Here is an 18732-nt window from a genome sequence, read left to right as displayed (position 1 = left end):
TTAATTCCTTCTCTCTTTGTTCCCATTATCAGTAAATTAGTACAATCTCTCATTATCATTAGATTCTAACTCCTGGGGTAATCTCTTTTCTCTGATTGATCTTTATACTGCTGCCAAAATGTTCCTTTTTTTCACACCTAAAGCTAGTTGTATCACTTTCCCAAAATAAATGGCACCCTATTGGCTCCTGACAATTAAAATATGATAAATATTTCTTAAGCACCTGCTACTTTACAGCTATCTTTGTATTATGTTGCTTTGCTACACCTAAGCACTCTGGTTTCTGCCTTGGTGTCCAGATTGCTATTAATGTCCAATACAGGTCCAGCACCTTACCTTCTGGGCATCTGCTTGCTGAGCCTGGTAGCCGCCTTACCTTTCCCTAGTCAAATCAATGCCACCATTCCTTTCTAGAAGGGATATGTTAATTGTCTTTAAATTGCCACCACTCTCTTTGAATTGTTATCTTTCCTTATATAAGAGAATGCAAGCAGGTACTATCTTATTACATCCCCAGTACTTAGCATAATGCCTGGCATAGAGCAGAAATGATTAATTCTTTTTCACTCATTACATTTTAGGCAAGAAGGTATTGTGGTCCCATGGACAAATAGCTAATACCTCATGGAAGACGTGTTTAAATTGTATTTCTGGTACTTCCTAGCTGTGGCTCAGTCATTTAACCTCTCAGTTTCTCTTGCAACCCTCAAACCTTAAGTTTTCAATTGAGAGTTTCCATATCAGTAGTTCAATGTACCTATGAAAGTGAAAGTATTGATCCAAAACAAAAACAATCAAGAAACTGAAATGCTGGAAATACAAAAACAGCATTTGTTTGTCCAAAGCTCACATTCTACTGGGTGTTACAACTCCTTTGTACAGTATCAAAGCCCTTTATTTTCAGTACTTCTCTAGCTTTACCTTATTCTTGCGCTATAAATGGAAACCTCCTAGACCCTACAAGCTGCCTTTTGTGGTGCTATTTGCTATGCTGCAAACATTTCTTTACACATTTACACATAGCCCTTTACACATTTCCCCCTTCTCCACTGAATTTCTGCCACTCTGTAAATGCCCACTTAACACCTTCATGACAGCAATCTCTCACCTTCTCCTTCAAAACAGCAGCACAGGATCAGAATTTTAGAGTTGATTGGGTACTCATCTGTTACCTAACTGAACCAATACATGAAAAAAGATACCCTCAACCATATACCCGACAAATTTTTTTTTTTTTTTTTTTTTTTTTTTTTTTTTTTTTTTTGAGGCTGGGGTTAAGTGACTTGCCCAGGGTCACATAGCTAGGAAGTGTTAAGTGTCTGAGATCAGATTTGAATTCCGGTCCTCTTGAATTCAAGGCTGGTGCTCTATCCACTGCCCCAGCTAGCTGTCCCTATACCCAACAAATTGTGATCCATCCTTTGCTTAAAGACTGACAGTGACCTCACCTGACAGCTAATGTATTTATTGTATAATACTGGTATTATATATATGATCATTTGCTTGTTCTCATTCCATTCCCATGGAACATGAGTTCCCTGATGGTAGAGACCATGTCTTGCCCAAATTTTGTATCTTTCCCCAATCCTAGAATAGTGGTCTGTGTTTGGTAAGTACATAATAAATATTGGATAGCTGCTGAATATCATAAATGTCATGCAGTAATTGGATGACCAGGAGTGAGCAAGTACTGATGGGTATTTAGGGTCAGGAAATTAAACTCTACATATATGTACACACATAACATGTATAAAACTAGTGTTTCCCACCCTATCCCCCAGTGTTGTTTAGTAGGGTCCCACTCTGCAGGAGCCCATTTGGGATTTTCTTCAGCTTCTCACAGTAAACTTCCATTAAAATTAAACCGGTCTTACTAGTTCACAAACCGGGTAGAAACCACAAGGGGTCTTAGCATTCACCTGGCCCAACTCCTTTATTTTACAGGTGCATACTCTTAAGGCTCTGAGCCTTTAGCTAACTTCCCCAGGATCACACTAATAGTAAGTAGCCTACTAGGATGGAAAAACAGGTTCCTTGGATCCACATCCATGATGCTTCCTACATGCTCTGCACATAGCCCTGCCTTCATGCCCTCATCCAAATTCTACCTCTCCTCAAGACCCACATTTATTACAGATATTCATGGATTAGAGACCACGTTGCTTCCCAGTGGATCCATACCCCCATGCTACTCACCTCTAAACTGCCGAAACACTTTTTAACACCTTACTTTAGGATTTCATATTCTATCATCCACACATTTCATGTAGATGTATCTTGACCCCATTCTATTCCCCACCCTAAGAGTACAAGCTCCTGGGGCATGACACCCTAACTTCAATTGTACTTTCAGAGTGCCCAGTAGGACGCAGTCGACATCGCTTACATTGGACTGAACTCCAGATGGTCCAAGAACCACGGTTGGAGCAAGTATCAGACAAGTCCAAAGATGCCAAATGCCGAATTTAAAACCATGGCCAGCCTTATTAGCCATCTTTTAGCGCTTCATGAAGCCAGGAGTCACCGAGCATAGGGTGCCCATGGTGATCTTAGTCTTTTTCTGCTCAGAGCCCTTCTGTCATGGCCGGAGCCCCTCGCCCCGAGCTCGGCCTGCCAGCTGCACTCCCTCCTGCTCCTCACATCCTCCGACCAGTTGTGCCCCTGAAGGAAGGAAGCCAGGACAGGAGGGCGGGCAGGGGAAAGTCAGAGGAAGCGGTGCGCACACCCTCTCAGGCAACACCAGTGTTTTATCTTCCTGCCACCTCACCTCGCCGGGACTTGCCCAATTCCTGGTGCTCCCTAAGCTGAGGGCGCTGCGTTGGTCAGGGCGCCGCCCGGGGGCTTCGGAGCGAACGTGGCCCTGGCCCGGACAGGCAATCCCTGAGCAGCGCTGCATCAGCCACAACCAAGCCGGACATCCGGACCGCACTACCACCCCCCAGGACCCGCCGGGCCGGGATCGATCCGTGCGTGCCCAGGTGAGTGCAGGTGCGGCGGGGGCCGGGCAGGCAGGGCAGGCCCTTGGAGGACTGAGCTGCCACCCCTCTTCCCTCTCCTCTCCGAGGGCCGGGGCGAGGGGTGTGGGGTTGGAGATCGGCCGGGGCCTGGCCCCGGGCAGGTGGGAGCTTCTGGAGAAGTGAGGCCGTGGGGAGAGGGGGGAGGGATCCCTGATTGGAAAAGGGGGAAGGCGCAGCCGTCTCCCCCACACCACTTTCCCAAGTTAAAGGAAGCTCCCGCGGTGTGGTCCTCAGGGAGAACCTGGGACAAGCTCGCTCTTAAACTGGTCAGACTTCCGAAAGGCGATGGCTCGAGTGACCAGGTAGCGAGCTTCAGAAGGAGCCCGGCATCCCGGAGCAGTATTTTACTAAGTGCCAAAGCTGAGCTGGTGGCGGCTTGCTTCCCCCTTAGATGTGCAATTTTCTTCCCTTCTAATTTACATCATCGCAGAATGCAATGGCAGCCGCTCAATATTGTCCATAAAATGAAAGAGAAGTGTGTGTGTGTGTGTGTGTGTGTGTGTGTGTGTGTGTGTGTGTGTGTGTGTGTGTTTTGCTTGTGGTTGGGTAGTTTTTTGGTTCTTTCCTCCATTAAACTGAGCTGTTTAAGAGCAGACTTTTTATTTTTATTTTTTGAATCTTCAGCGCTTAGCATCGAGCCTGGTTCCTAGGCTTAACTTAACCCAAACTCGTTGCCTGACTGGTATGTAAGACCCTTCCCAATTTGGCTCCAAATCTCTTGGACGGCTTTATTTCGAATTACTTTCCCCTCAGCAGGGTAATAGTACAACCATTTCCAGCCCCTTTATGCATCCTGGCAGGTTGTCCTCTGTCCCAGAAATGTATCCCCTTTTCTAAACTTTTCAGAATCCTGGTCTTTCCAGGAAAGCTTCAAGTTTCCTCCATAAAGTCTTCATTGAGTCTTGTAGCCAAAAAAATTTTTCCCAGAAACTTTTTAGAGTAATTTGGATCTCCCACTTTGTCTCATCACATTGAATCTCATTTTACATACACTTTACATCATTTATATTGTTTGCATTTGGTATCTTCTAGAATATTATCTTGAGTTAGGGACAATATTATGTGTCTTTATATCCCCATTGTTGAACTGGTATTCCTTTTGGTGCAGAAGTATCTTTAAATATTTTTCAAAGTATGTGTATGAAATCTTTATTCCATACCCCAAATTTCTGGAGAACTTTGGTAATGAAGATACAATGAATACTGTCACAGTTGCAGATATGTAATATTAGTGTAACTTTAGAAACAATTTAAGTATGTACATGTAACCAGTTTAAATATTGGTCTAGACATCTTTTGACACCATAAGTGTCTCAAAATTGTTAGGGTCTATAAGGTCAGTAATTCCTTGTTCTGTAGGATCCAAAACAAGTTGAAAAATCACTTCCCAGTACTGCTGCAATCTTGTGGACTCAGAGCAGCTAGTGCCTTGAATCATAGTTGATTCTGTTAAATATTGAATATCTGTTGTATGCTTAGGCACTGAAGGTGATGCAAAATTTAGTTGAGAAGCAGTCCCTTTTTTAATGAAATTTACAGTTTAATATTAGAAGATTAACTCCTTTAAAAGGAAATTAGTACAGATCAACCATGTTGCAATAGGTAATTATTGCATAGCATTTCAAAGAAATAATTCTAGATAAAGTTGTGAAGGGTTTTTTTTGGGTGTCTGTCTTTGATACCCTCAGCCCCAAACTCCATGTGTTCTCATTATACTCTTGCTTAGAACTCTTTACTGTGGCAGTCCTTTCTTGAAACCTTTTGAGTTCTTTCTCTTAATATAGATTACTTGTCCCCCTATTCTATCCATCAGACTTTGCTTTCTGTCATTCATGTTAAACTAAATTTGCTAAGGTGTTTTAATAAAAATGTGACTCAGATCACATTTTTTGGGTTCATTTTATCCAGAGCCTAAAATATCTTCAAAGAAATAAATCAAATAATTGGAAGGACCTTTTTTTTTTTTTTTTTTTTTTTTTTTTTGTAAAGAAATCATCTAGTCTATGCTGATCTCCACCCCTACCTAATATCTAGGCCTGTGTTTAAGCATATTATTGCCTCATAAGGTTGTCCCTTCCATTTCTTAATAGCTGTTAGTTCTTTATTTTGAATATTTCAATATTCCTTCCCTATGTCTTTTGTAACAGGACAGAATCTTCCCCATAACAGACATATGGGTATTACTCTGGGGTATCTCTTAGATCACACAACTTTTTTTTTTTCTTTTTTTCAAATTAATTTTATAATTATAATTTTTTGACAGTATATATGCATGAGTAATTTTTTTATAACATTATCCCTTGTATTCATTTTTCCAGATTTTCCCCTCCCTCCCTCCCTCCCTTAACTCCCTCCCCTAGATGACAGGCAATCCCATACATTTTACATGTGTTCCAGTATAACCTAGATATAATATATGTGTGTAAATCCAATTTTCTTGTTGCACGGTAAGTATTGGATTTCGAAGGTATAGATAGACAGTAGTGCTAATATTTTACATTCAATTCCCAGTGTTCCTTCTCTGGCGCACAACTTAATAGGGAATGAAAAGCAGGATGGTGTCATGAATCAAGGTCTAGTCTTGGAGTTAGCAAAACCTAGGTTCAGATCCTTTTTCTGATCCAGCCTGGCTGTATGACCCTGAACAAGTCCCTTAGCCCCTCAGTGCCTTGGGCAACTCTCTAAGACTGTTAAGTTGTAGAACAGATGCAGATCTGCATTTGTTAAATAAATGAATGAATAAATTAGAGAAAAAGCTTTTAATAAGAAGTGACTATGTCAGGTAGCATCATAAATGCTAGTGATACAAGTGAAAGCAGTTTCTGCTCTCAAGAATCTTACATTTTAATAGGGGAGACTATACTTTAGTCTGGAAAGTTATAGAGATAAGAATGGGGTCATAGGCCAAAAGATTGATATAGCCATCCCAGGAAAAGAAATGTGAATTTAATTACTGTTCTTCCAGCTACAGGTGGAAATCAGTGCAAGGAGAGTGGGGGGGGGGTAAAGTGGGGAGGGAGCAGAGCATGAAAATAGTTGGAGTACTAGATCTGGGCTAGTTGGTTTATGGACCTAAATCAAGACAGCAAAAAGGTTCTCAAAGAGGTGATTAAGAAGTAATGAAATAGTGGGCAAGAGAGTTTCCTCACAGAGTTCTTTATACCAATGAAATTACAGGTTTGGGGAGGAAAGTAATGATTATCAATGAATATGGCCAGCATTGAACATAATAGCTCCAAGTTTATACAAATATGGCCCATTTATATAATTTCACTTTCATGATGATAAGTGGCTACAGGAATCTTATTACTTCCCACTACTGCTATTAGTGTGCCCTCTGCTATCCTTTTCCCTCTTGTCCCTTCAGCAGTTTTGAGAAGATATAAATGTGCATTTATTCTGGAACCAACTCATATTGTTGTTGAGAGCTAATAAATTTTCATTGGTAAAAACTATAAATCAGGATTTGAATGTTTGTTAATTATCTAAATTTAAGGAAGTAGTGGAGAATATGTTAATGACATAGATTAAATTTAAAAGTGTATCCAGTATAATTTCTCTCCCCCCCCCAACCAATTGTTAAATATTTACCAGTATATTCTTCTTCTTTTTTTTTTTAATTTTTATTTAGAATTTTTTTTCCACAGTATATATGCATGAGCAATTTTTTTTTATAACATTATACCTTGTATTCATTTTTTCCAAATTAACCCCCCCCTCCCTCCACTCCCTCCCCTAGATGACAGGCAATCCCATACATTTTACATGTGTTACAGTATAACCTAGATACAATATATGTGTGTAAATCCCATTTTCTTGTTGCACATTAAGAATTGGATTCCGAAGGTGTAACCTGGGTAGATAGACAGTAGTGCTAACAATTTACATTCACTTCTCAGTGTTCCTTCTCTGGGTGTAGTTATTTCTGTCCATCATTGATCAACTGGAAGTGAGTTGGATCTTCTTTATGTTGAAGATATCTATCATTTCCATCAGAATACATGCTCATACAGCATTGAAGTGTACAGCGATCTTCTGGTTCTATTCATTTCACTCAGCATCAGTTGATGTAAGTCTCTCCACGCCTCTCTGTATTCCTCCTGCTTACCAGTATATTCTTGCAAACATTCTATCTTCATCTAGGCCAGTGGTCCTCAAACTTTTAAAATTGGGGGCCAGTTCACTGTCCCTCAGACTGTTGGAGAGCTGGACATAGTAAAAACAAAAACTCACACTGTCTCCGCCCCTCAGCCCATTTGCCATAACCCAGCGGCCTCATAAACATCCTCAGCAGGCCCGCATCCGGCCCGCAGGCCGTAGTTTGAGAACCCCTGATCTAGGCTCTATTTTTCTCTTTACCACACCCAGATAATGCAGACTAGGTTCTTTGGCCATCGATCTGGAAATGAGGAAGGAGAGATTTGTCCTAATGGCTAAACTTTGATTTCCTATTCAGGGGCCCTGTCTACACATGCCCCTTTCCTAGACAACAGTTTCTTCTTCTGTAAAAGGATATAATAATACTTATCCCACAGGGTTGTTGGGACAATCAAATGAGATAATATACATAGGGTTTTTAAAATTTTAAAGTGTATATGAATTTCACATGTATATAAATGTTAACTATTATTAGTAGCATTGTTTATAATAAAAGATATATACCCCATCCCCAATTTTCTTCATGTAAAAAAAAATGTATCTTACCAGGATTAACAGTCAATGTTGGAAGTACATTAACAAGAAGTTAGTGCTTAGGAATAGAAATAAAATTAAATTGGATTCTTGATGTGAGTAGTAAATTCCAAAAAGGAATAGGTTGTTGTTTGTTAAGTGTTCTCAATAAAAGAAGTATTTAAAAAGATACTGTTCTTTTACTTTTATTTATATTTTCCTTTTTAAGTGCTTTATTATTGCTCTGTTCTTGATGTTTTAAAACATCATAATTTCTCAGTGATACTCTCTTCCACTCAATAAAATCTCCCTATATTTTAATTTTATTCAATACATAAAAAATTTTAAACTTGAATTCAACCTAGAATACTAATTATATCACTTAATATGATCATCACAAATAAGGGAGAAGAGCAGATTTTATTAATCCTATTTAATAAAGACATTGGTATTCAGTTACGATAGCATACCTGAAACTATAACCTAAGTGTTCTGAATCTGAAAAAAAGAGCTCTAGTGCCAATGAGATACTATTTGCTATTAATATCCCAGTTTTGCAGTTGAGGAAACTGGGACAGACCAAAGTGATTTATTTGAACTTAAATCTCCCTCTCCTTAGGCCCACTAGTCTATTCACTGAGCCATCTAGCTCATCTTTGCTATGAATGTTGCATGAGAGTGAAAGTAAGTAATGATGGAATTAACAAATAATTGTGACTTTTAGTTTAAACTAAATGTATTCAATCAATGCCCACACTGGCTGAAAGCTATTCCCCTTCTAAGAAAAAGTTTACAATTCCTCCTGTCTATGGGGTTATATTTTATTTTCTCAATATATTACGATGAAGTATAATATTTGTAATATGTTATTCAATTAATATTAAGCTTTTAAAATGTTAAGCTAAATTCAGTTTCATTAGTGTTCTTAGTACTTGACAATATATGCCATACTAAGTTTTTAAGCAATGTGTTGCTCATATATAATACTGGTTTTAATGAACTCTATCAATACTCATGTTATAAGTAAATCATGCTGCAACTGTTTGATTTTGATCCCAATCAAATAATATATGCCAAAGTATTTTATAAATGTAAGGTTATCACTAGAAAAAAAGCCATTATTTGTCCAGTAATGCAGGAAAATCCCAATCAACAAAGAGGAGGTCATGTTCCAATAAAAACTGAAACTGAATGCTATATAATTATAATAACCAAAATTGCCCTAGAAATAAGAATACTTCCTTTCATTCAAAAAAATGGGTGATTATGGGGACAGAGTGCTATATGTTAGATATAGTTAATGTGCTGATTTTCCAGAACTAATTTTTTTCTTTTTAAAAAATCTTACAAGGAAAAGCTTGTCAAATATGAAGGGAGGGTATGTTCATAAATTAATGTAATGGGCAATAACTTTTTTTTTTTAAAGGCAGAAAACAAAAGATATCAACAACACAGTAATGTAAAATTAAAAAAAAAAAAAAGATTGTTTTCCCAAAATATATTTGTATGTAAATTATTTGGATCTCAGAACACATTTTCCTTTTGAAATATATTATAAATAATTAAAAAATAAGAATCTTCCTAACACATAATTCAGTTCAACAGTCTACAGCACCATGTTAGGCATAAGGAATATCAAGTAAAAGAAATAATCCTTGTCCTCAAGGAATTTACCTTCTGCTAATGATGATATTTACAATGAATATAAACTATATATAAAATAATTTTAAGAGGAAGAGAGAGCTAATAAATTCAGGAATCAAGAAAGGCTTCCTTATGGAGGTAGGACTTGAGGGGTGTGTGTGTGTGTGAAACAAATTTGGGATATGATAGGTATCCCACAAGATTGAAGTGAGGAAAGACATGAGTTTGAATGTCATGAGTAGAGAACAAATATCTGGAAAGTCTGGAACAGAAAGTGAAGAAAGGGGGGAAATAAGGTATAGAAGGGTTTTGAATGCTAAGCAGAGCATTTTGTATTTACTCCTGGAGGCAATAGGAGCTTATTGACTTAAGGGGTGATAGGGAAGGTGACTTGATTGGACTTGTGTTTAAAAAAAAAATCATTCTAATGATTGAATGGAAGGTACTTTGGGGTGGGGAGGAATCTTGATGTTATTATCCATTGTGTCTAACTCTATGGACCACACCTGAAAAAGTATGCTGGAGTGTATTATGGCAGACTTTAAATACTGGATTTGAATTTATATTTTATCCTAGAGGCAACATAGAGGCTTTTTGCCTCTTTTTTAAAGTAAGGGGAGGAAGAGAATGGCATTGTCAGATCTGGTTTGTTTGTTTGTTTTTAATAAATATTAATTTGGCAGCTACATGAGGAATTCACTAAAAAGGGAAGAGACTAACATAGAATTAAGGAGATTAATTAAGAAGATTTTGTGATAGTGCAGGTGAAAAATTATGAGATTTTGAACTAGGATAAAAGCTATAAATAAAGATGTAAGAGATGTGGATGTAGCATCAACAAAATTTGGAAATGGAGGTTGAGAGTAAAGGAAGAATTAAGAATTACTTTTACATTATGAACCTAAGTAACTATTGTGGGTATGCTAGCAACTCAAAATAGAGAATTAGGGATTGAGTTGGAGCCAGGGAAGGAAGGGAATTTATTATAAGTTGAATTTGAGATGTCTAAGTCCCGTTCAAAATGGAATTGAAATGTACACAAATGTCTCTCTCATTTTCAAAAGCCAGGCTAATAAAGCACAAATACAATCAATCAATCAACTAACATTTATAAAAGGCCTTCTAAGCCCTGGGCATAGAAAAGAAGTCAGACAATCCCTACTCTTAAGGAGTTTACAATTTAATGGGGAGGACAAAATGCAAACAAATATAAATTATATGCAGGATAAATAGGAAATAATTAAAGAGGGAAAGCACTGGTATTAAAAGGTATGGGAGAAGGCTTCTTGTACAATGTAGAATGTGGGATTTTTGCCACTTAGGCCTATCCAACTGTTTGTCCAGGGTTACACAGCTAGTTAAATGGCTGAGGTGGGATTTGAACTCAGGTCTTCATGATTCTAGGACTGGCACTGTATCCACTGTATCCACTGTACCACCAGATGCCCTTAACATTATCAACAACAAAGCACAAGGCTTCTTGTAAAATGTGGGATTTCAGCTGGAACTTAATGAAATCTAGGGAGGTCAGTCAAATGAATAGAGCAGAGTGTTAGAGACATGGAGGACAACCTGACAAAATGTCAAGAGCCAAGACATAAAGCATCTTGTTTGCAAAATAGCCAGAAGGCCAGTGTCAATAGATCAGAGTGTGTGTCACTGCCAAAGAGCATTTTCTATTTCCTCTGGAAGGTAATAAAACCCACTGGAGTTGATTAGGCTAGGGGTTTAGAGTAACATGATTAGATCACCCTTCAATCACCTTTTCAACACTATTCTGTTTCCAGAGTTTTTTGTTTTTTGTTTTTTTTTTTTCCCCCCTGACATTGTTCTCTAGCCACGCCTAGAGTATTCTGCCCCCCCTCATCTCCACCTCTTGATTTCCTTAGCTTCCTTTAAGACTTAACTCAAATCCCATCTTCTAAAAAAGGTTTTTCTTGATCTTCTCAGCTGCTAATCCCTTCCACTTATTCTTGTATATAATTGATATGTACTTAGTTATTTACATAATGTTTCCTCATTAGAATGTAAGCTCTTTTATAGTGGCTAGAAACTGGAAACTGAGTGGATGCCCATCAATTGGAGAGTGGCTGAATTAGTTATGGTATATGAATGTTATGGAATATTATTGTTCTTTAAGATGCAACTAACAGGATGGTTTCAGAAAGGCCTGGAGAGACTTACATGAACTGATGCTAAGTGAAGTGAACAGAACCAGAATATTATTATACATGGCAACATTATGCGATAATCAATTCTGATGGATGTGGCTCTCTTCAACAATGAGATATGATTCACTTAGTTCCAATTGTTCAGTGATGGAGAGGCATCTACACCCAGAGAGAGGACTGTGGGAACTGAGTATGGACCACAACATAGCATTCTCACTTTTTCTGTTGTTTGCTTGCATTTTGTTTTTTCCCTTCTTGATCTGATTTTTCTTGTGCAGCAAAATAACTGCATAAATATGTATGTATCTGTTGCATTTAACATATATTTAAAATATGTATTGAACTACTTGCCATCTAGGGGAGGAAGTAGGGGGAAGGAGGGAAAAATTTGGAACAGAAAGTTTTGCAAGGCTCAATGTTGAAAAATTATCCATGCACATGGATAGTTTTTTTTTTATTTTAATTTTTAAAATTAATTTTATAATCATAACATTTTTTTTGACAGTACATATGCATGGGTAATTTTTTACATTATCCCTTGCATTCCCTTCTGTTCCAAATTTTCCCCTCCTTCCCTCCACCCCTTCCCCTAGATGGCAGGCATTCCCATACATGTTAAGTATGTTATAGTATGTCCTAGATTCAATATATGTGTGCAGAACCGAACTTTTTTTTGTTTTATTTTGTTTTGTTTTATTGTTGTTGCAGGAAGAATTGGATTCAGAAGGTAAAAATAACCTGGGAAGAAAAACAAAAATGCAAACAGTTTATACTCATTTCCCAGTGTTCCTTCTCTGGGTGTAGCTGATTCTGTCCATCAGTGATCAATTGGATCTGAATTAGATCTTCTCTTTGTCGAAGATATCCACTTCCATCAGAATACATCCTCATCCAGTATTGTTGTTGAAGTGTACAGCGATCTCCTGGTTCTGCTCATTTCACTCAGCATCAGTTCATGTAAGTCTCTCCAAGCCTCTCTGTATTCCTCCTGTTGATCATTTCTTACAGAACAATAATATTCCATAACCTTCATATACCATAGTTTACCCAACCATTTTCCAATTGATGGGCATCCATTCATTTTCAGTTTCTAGCCACTACAAAAAGGACTGCCACAAACATTTTGGCACATACAGGTCCCTTTCCTTTTTTTAGTATTTCCTTGGGATATAAGCCCAGCAGTAGCACTACTGGATCAAAGAGTAGGCACAGTTTGATAACTTTTTGCGCATAATTCCAGATTGCTCTCCAGAATGGTTGGATTCTTTCACAACTCCACCAACAATGCATCAGTGTCCCAGTTTTCCCACACCCCTCTAACATTCATCATTATTTTTTCCTGTCATCTTAGCCAATCTGACAGGTGTGTAGTGGTATCTCAGAGTTGTCTTAATTTGCATTTCTCTGATCAATAGTGATTCGGAACACTCTTTCATATGAGTGGAAATAGTTTCAATTTCATCATCTGAAAATTGTCTGTTCATATCCTTTGACCAGGCTTGATTTCTTATAAATTAGAGTCAGTTCTCTATAGATTTTGGAGATGAGGCCTTTATCAGAATCTTTAATTGTAAAAATGTTTTCCCAGTTTGTTACTTCCCTTCTAATCTTAGAAATTAGGCATGGACCCACACTTAATACCATATACCAAGATAAGATCAAAATGGGTCCATGATTTAGGCATAAAGAACAAGATCATAAATAAATTAGAGGAACATAGGATAGTTTACCTCTCAGACTTATGGAGGAGGAAGGAATTTGTGACCAAAGGAGAACTAGAGATCATTACTGATCACAAAATAGAAAACTTTGATTACATGCACATGTTTTGTAAATAAAAAGCTTTAATAAAATAAAAAAAAATGTAAGCTCTTTGAGGATGGGGGCTGTTTTTGCTTTTCTTTGTATCCCCAGCATTCAATATGTGCCTTCTTAATACAATAATAAATGTGACTGACTAAACAACTTATACCGTAAAATAGTGCCCCAAACCTCTAATAAACCTTGAACTTCATTTAAATCACTCTATACTCTTCTATCATCCTTGTTAATATAATTCTTAACAAGGTATAATTGGGCTTTTTATAAAAAGATAGAACAATAAAATTGAAATACTAGATATAGTATTTGAGTAAACTCAACTTTGTACTCTACTACTTATTAGATTTATAATCCTGATCAAATTATTTTGATTATTCTGAGCATTATCTTCCTCATCTCTAAAATGTGAATATTGGACCAGCTGATTATAGGATTATAATCCTGTGCAGAACCAGAGAAACCTTGTCCAAACCCTTTATTTTACAGGTGAAAAAATGGAGGTCTAAGTTAAGTGAACTGCCTAAGGTAACAGGTAGTAAACATGGAATAGATGGAATTTGAATCCAGACCCCTTTGATTCAGAATCAATGTTTCTTTTGAATATCCCATTGCCCTTATTGTTCTAGTGCCTGTGACTTTATTTTCCACTGTTTTCATTTAGTTATTTCATCAGTAGTGTGGCTTAGTGTTTCAAAGAGCCAACAAGTCAAGGAGATCTTTCTCATACTTTCTTTACTTAGGAATAAATCTGATTTCTTTTCTTTTTTGTAAGCCTTATTTTCAAGTCATTGATTCTAAGGAATAGCTAAATTCCTTACTTCTTGGCCTCTGTTTAGCTGTCATGGTATTATAAAAGATGCTCAAGTTGAGGGACCATGGCAATAAAATTGTATTTCTTTGGAGTTCCGTCCAACCAGCTGTTTAAAGAGCAGAATATTTGAGAGAAGATGCAAGATGCATTTGATTTTGCTTTGTATCTTGAGGCTTATCACCTAAATTGGATTCTCTCAACATTGCACAAAATACTCAAATTTTTAAAAAAATACATTTTATTTTGGTGCCTTTTGTCTTTACATCATAGTGGTTTCCAACCCTCCCTTGTGACAAAGAAAAACAATTAAGCCAAAACTTCTGACACAGAAACCTTTTCTGACAGTGCATATTTATGCCCTTTTAAGCCCCTAGTAGTCTCCCACCTCTCTGCAGTGAGGGAGGAGGTATGTTTTATCATCTCTTCTCCAGGCCTTCCTTCCTTGGGTTTTTTCAATTACTCCAAGTTCAACCTCCTTTTAGGGATCTTTTCATTTACAGTGTTATAGTCATTATATGTTGTACTCTTGTGGCTTATCTGTTTAAATGTATGCAAAAGTAGTAGTTTTTTTTTTTAAATACCGATTTGTAATCATTTGTATATTTAGAAGCAGAATGGTACAATGGGATTAAAATAGATTTGGAGTTAAGAGGGCATGGATTAAAATTCAGACAGTCATATACTGTGGGTTTGTCTTTTGGGCCAGTCACTTCCTTTTTATGGAGTCAGTTTCCTCTTCAATAAAATAGGAATAATAATAATAATACTTGTACTTCCTGCCTAACACCATATTGTTGTGAGGAAGATAACTTTATAACCTTTAAGCCTTATGGAAATATGAGTTATAATGAAGAAAACCATGGAACATTTAAATGGCTGCAGTGAAGCAGTTTGTTTGAAATTATAGTTACTCTCATCACATTTTTACACAAGAGGGAGGAGGCTTAGAATTTGGTTGCATTCTTTATAGCAAAGATAGGAAGCAAAATAATATACAAGAGGATATTAAAGGAAAACTTCATTCTCATTAGGACATTGCTCCTGAATTTTCTTGTAGAAATAAGGATAAGTAGTAGTATCACAAAATATATTGGGATTTTCCCTAGGATTCCAGACAAAGGAGGAACATCTCAGATGAATTTTTTTGTTGTTGTTGTTGGGATTCAGTGGCTAGAGCAATCACTGGGCTGGAATCAGGAAGATCTGGGTTCAATGGTGGATTCAGTTATTTGCTAGGTGACACTGGACAAGTCATTTAACCTCTTGTTTCAGTTTCCTCTTGTAAAATGAGGGTAATAATAGCATCCATTTCCCAGAGTTGTTGAGAGGATCAAATGAGATAACATTTATAAATTTAGCACAATGCCTTGGCACTTAATTAATGCTTGTTTCCTTTACCTCTTATTCAAAAGTATATGCTTATTATTATACCTAGCTAGAAAATGAACCTGAACTGGGCTAATCTTTGATTAGGAAAAGTAGGTACTGGACAAAGGGATATAATTTCAGGAGCATTTTCAAACCTTTTCCCTGAAAATGCTTTGTTCTTTACTATCCACTCCTTAGATTCTTAGGATTCCACAATTAGAAATTCATTCCTTTGCTTAAATACAAATGGACTTTGGAAAGATAACTTATCAAGACTTAAGAATAGATAGGATTAAATATGCTTAGAAGAATTGCACATTTAACCTATATCAGATTGCTTGCTGTGGTGGTGCTGGGGCATGACAAGGGAGAAGAGGGAGAAAAGGGAGAAAAATTTGGAACACAAAGTTTTGCAAAGGTGAATATTGAAAAACATCTTTGTATGCATTTGGAAAAATGAAGTACTATTAAACATTTTTTAAAATGTGATTTTAAGATTCTTAATTGATTGGTTTTGGTGGAAGGTGAGGAAGGTAAAGCATTTAGTTCAGTGAATTTATTAATGCTTACTATGTCCAGAGCACTTTAATAAGCACAGGGAATTTAAAAACCCCAAATTCCCCAGTGAGTTCTCCCAAGAAACCTATATTTTAATTTTATTCCTCCCCTTTTTTTTGAAGCTTTTTATTTTCAAAACATATGCAAGGATTTTTCAACATTGACCCTTGCAAAACCTTTTGTTCCAATTTTTCTCCCCCTTTCCCCTCCCCCTCCCCTAGATGGTAAGTAATCCAATATATGTTAAACATGACACCTACATTCTTCTTATGATGAATGCATAGAAAGGATAAAAGAATAGAAAAAGGATAAACTGGGACAGGGAGGAATTTACAAATACTTTTGCCAAGGGCTAGCTGTGGTCAAGAGTTGTCTTTATTAACAGAATTGTACTGTATTGATCTCTAAATTGTAAATGATTGCAACTGTTCAAATAAGGCCTAGAAACAGGTTTTTAGAGATCAGATAAAGGCTTAATGAATCAATTTTAGAGTGAGAAGTTCTCCTGGGAAGAAGACTGTACCTTTTGGAATAAAGGCACAGATTTTATACACAAATCAAAAGTGGGAAGGAAGGAGGAAAGTAGCTTATAAACAATCACATTTCTGTGGCCTGAGTAATTTTCCACAATAAGCCCATTACTGCAAGACAATTTAGGGTATGATTGTTGCAAATTTCAGGATTTGTTACTTGGAAGGGGACAGAACTCAAGATCTGTGGGATGGGAACAAGTTCTGCAATCTTTGATTCATTTCATTTAACATACACAGGAGAGTGTTGTCAAGAGTTGATCGTTTTAAGTTGCATTGTGAGACTCTGACAGCCAAGTCAGAATCTTCTGGGAAAATGGTAGCTCTGAAAAATCTAAATTATTAATATATTCATTACACATATCATGTCAATTAATATGAATGTTATAATTTTCTTTACATCTTCATCATTTAAATTTGATTTTATTCTTAAAATTTTCAAATTTTGTGAAGTAAAGAAAAGTCTATACTTAGACTTTTGTAAATAATGCTAATTCAAAGGTTGGGTTGTGTGGTTATTCTGAATTCAAAGTAATCTGTGACTCCTCAGCTCTTCAAGCTATATTACATAAGCTCCAAATAATATGTTTTACTTTTCAATAGTCAGCCAGAGGACACAATTTTGAGTAAAGCATTTACTGAAATGGGTTGTATGAAGAGTAGCAACAAAATATATTCCATAAACCTCTCCCACAAATACACCTAACATAGAAAGAATATGTATATATACATAGAAGTTATAAGTTGTTAGATTCACATATTGGATTCATGCATGGTCATGGCATATTGGAGGGGATGTTTCAAAGTCATTATTGTCCTAGAACTATTCCTGATTGTATTGGTCTCACAGTCTCTGTTAAATTACACTCCACTGGCTGCTGCAGCATATTGGTTAGCCATGGTTCCTACTAACCCAAGCTACTGGCTCAGCTAAGTCTTCAGTGGTTCTGCAGTCCAAGTATGATGCTGCATAGGAACTATATGGATTGGCTTTTTCTATCTCCAATGATCTGGATGTATCAGAGAATCCTCTCTCTAGAAGATATAGTGCTTGGAACTCTCAAAATTAGGAACTCTTTAATTTGGATTTTACCCATGAAGCAACCCTTAAAGTAGGTGCTGACCTTCTGTGCTAATAGGTTAGGTTATATGTAGGGATCTTCTCCATAGAAGCTTGGTAAGGTTTAGACTGCATTAGGCTTGAATCCTCCTTTCAGTCTGCATATAAGTTCATAGGTACTGTGTTTGTGTGCTATCTGCTATAAGATACTCATGGTGGATGAAGAGAATCAAGAAGTCCTTTTCCTCCTTGGTACATTCTCCAATACGTAAACTAAAATTATTGATAGGCTTGCTTGAAGTAGTGATAGCTTAATAATTTATTTTGGGGAGTGTAGGAGGAGGGGATTTCAACTGATAAGAGCTTCAGAAATGGAAGCTTATATCTGTATGACATTTCACTTTCATTTTATGAGTCTTCTTTCAAATAAAACTACAATTCCTATGTCTTTCTAAATATCAAACAACATTTGATATCAAGCCATTTACTTGACATCTGTGTTTAATAACTGTAAAAAAAAATTAATGGTAACTTTAGGATTGAAATAAATCATTTTTCTTTTGAAATTTGCATTTTTAAGAGCCCAGAATGTGTTCTAGGTCTTATTTCTTAGTCTGTTTTCCTGATGGCATCATACAAACAATACTGGCAATAATTCCGAGGTATTACTTCACAAAGCTGACAATATCACCATTGCCACTCAACAATATCTGTTTTTCCTCCACTGTTTTTGCCATTATTTAAACCAAAGAGATTTGTACTCTTTTTTCCTTTTTCCTTGCTTCCTTCCTTCTTTCCTTCTCTCCTTCCCTTTTCCCCTCCTTCTCTCTTTTCTTTCTTTCTCTCTCTTTTTTCTCTCTCTCTTTATCTTTCTCTCTTTCTTTCCTCATGTATAGAATACTCTCTTACCTGTAATGTTATTAAAAACTTTAACTTCATTTCAACAATTATTCTAGAGTAATAAATAGTTCCTTGGGACTATAGTAACTGTGGTGATGGATTCAACTATATCTTAATCAGGATGAAGGGAGACATATTCTGATCTACGTCCTTTAAAGTAGCACTAAACTATTCTTTTTCT

General features: G+C 36.7%; 1 protein-coding gene across 3 annotated transcripts in view; it reads left to right on the top strand.

Moving 5' to 3' along the window:
- The window catches only part of CCDC125 (coiled-coil domain containing 125), a 73698-nt gene that overhangs the window by 9078 nt on the left and 45888 nt on the right, over positions 1-18732 (top strand). Inside the window, exons 1-2 of one of the 3 annotated variants that reach the window (XM_074282206.1) lie at positions 1240-2978; positions 12212-12460. The gene's annotated coding sequence lies outside the window, so the exon portion shown is untranslated. Of the gene's footprint in view, positions 1-1239; positions 2979-12211; positions 12461-18732 lie in introns of those variants that run through there. The other 2 variants (XM_074282208.1, XM_074282207.1) reach the window with 2 other exon arrangements.

The sequence above is a fragment of the Sminthopsis crassicaudata genome, chromosome 1, assembly GCF_048593235.1.
Source record: "Sminthopsis crassicaudata isolate SCR6 chromosome 1, ASM4859323v1, whole genome shotgun sequence".
NCBI lineage: Eukaryota > Metazoa > Chordata > Mammalia > Dasyuromorphia > Dasyuridae > Sminthopsis > Sminthopsis crassicaudata.
This window is presented reverse-complemented; position numbering and strand designations above follow the sequence as displayed.